Genomic DNA, 1,724 nt, shown 5'->3' on the forward strand with positions numbered 1-1,724 from the left:
GCCATGGATCCCTCCTGGAGGACCCTTGCCATATAGTAATAATGATTCTCTCTCTCTCTCTCTCTCTCTCTCATAAAGTTGCAATGCTCATGCATGATAATGATAATAATACTATAAGGCTCATTTTTGAAGGGTAACCCTCATCATTCATTTAAAGTATAGTATAGATTAAGGCAAAAATTAAAAGGGTTCCTCAAAGATTTTTCAATATTCTATTCTTTAGAAGGGGAAAAAATATTTTTCCCCTTAAGGATAAAAGTGTCGAAGCCTTCAAAAATTAGGCCTTGAATATTGCTGTATTCCACCCACATGAGTCTACAGCTCGACTTCTCGTAGAAGAAGGGCTTGGGACGACAAGCTTGTCAGCGGCATGCACAAGCAAAGCGAAACATGGGGGTCAAAGGTCCAGGCATTTCTTGTGAAAAGTGCCCACCTGAACGCATCCCTTCCTAAATTAATGGCCAATGGGTCCGCTGGGAGCCGTGCTTTTAAGTGGGAGCTCATGTGCTTGCCCTCAGGTTTCTCAAGCTGCAGCTGTCTCTCTCTCTCTCTCTCTCTCTCTCTCTCTCTCTCTCTCTCACACACACACACACACACACACACACACACACACACACACTGTCACACACGTGCGCGCGTACACACATACGCGCACACAGACTTCCCAGCTCTTTGTTCTTGCCATGGCCACTGCAGGCACAGCTGGTATTTACGTAGTGGTGACCATGGCGATACTTTTCATGGTGCAGACTTCCATCGCTCCCGTTGGGGACGCCAGGTCGCTTCCTGCGGCAGGTAATTAGCTCTCTCGCCATCTCATCCGACCCAAAGTTCATGTGTAATGACCGTAGCTAGCATGCAACGTCTGCAGCAGCAAGCGAAAATGATGATCAACAAGCGCTGCAGGAGAAGGCTGGTGCAGCAGCACACGCTCAATTGGAACAAGTGAGAAAATCTGCTTAGGGATGATAGTGCAGCCAGCCGTTTAATGTCGACTGCTAACTTATTTTTAATGTGCAGGCAAGCGACAGCCTCTTGCAGCGAGTTTTGTTGATATCTGTGCATTACGCTGAGCCCAAGCCCAACAAGAGCCACGTCGCCAAAGGAAGCACCACGCCCATCCTGCAGTCTGTCGATCGTGTCCCACATTAATTTCTTCTCTTATGCTTATTTATAGTATAATTAAGCAATCCACCACCCATGATAACCTGCTCTTAAATAATAATCAACTCGGAACATAAAGAGCCCACCACAATTTTTATGACCTTTGCTTTTAGCTCCACTAGCTTCCCAACCATAATTATCTAGTGTGTGCACCCCTGATGACCAAGGGTCCGGTGCATTGGAAAATAAAAGACCCAAGTATTCTATCTACTCCTCCACCCTTTTGGCCATTATATTGGATTCCCTGCTTTAAGGCCTTATGCTGTATTCCTACAGTATAGTATGCTAACAAATCTAGAGTCACGACTCACATGTATAAAAACCAATCGTTCACAGAATTTACTTTTATTTTTGTGTTCAAAGCCAAAGTTTTTCGGAGTGATGCCTTTACCCTGCATAACCTAACCTAGAGTACTGAAGTAGGTTTGTTCAAAAGATTGAAGTGCTTTTGTCACGTTTAGTCATTTTATTCCGCATAGTGAGCGTTTAGTCTCATTAGAAAAGTCTCTAGGCAGCTGTATGCATGCACCATATACTCTCTTTTGCATAATCTGTTTTTT

General features: G+C 44.3%; 1 pseudogene across 1 annotated transcript; it reads left to right on the forward strand.

Annotated features, from left to right (window-relative positions):
• The first annotated feature begins 390 nt into the window (after nucleotides 1-390).
• On the forward strand, nucleotides 391-1,506 carry LOC147464138 (uncharacterized; annotated as a pseudogene). The gene is made up of 4 exons (XR_015184282.1): nucleotides 391-518; nucleotides 697-795; nucleotides 872-945; nucleotides 1,021-1,506. The product of XR_015184282.1 is annotated as an uncharacterized LOC147464138 (transcript).
• The last annotated feature ends 218 nt before the right edge of the window (nucleotides 1,507-1,724 follow it).

Source organism: Adiantum capillus-veneris, chromosome 2, assembly GCF_014529385.1.
Source record: "Adiantum capillus-veneris isolate H3 chromosome 2, ASM1452938v2, whole genome shotgun sequence".
NCBI classification, from domain to species: domain Eukaryota; kingdom Viridiplantae; phylum Streptophyta; class Polypodiopsida; order Polypodiales; family Pteridaceae; genus Adiantum; species Adiantum capillus-veneris.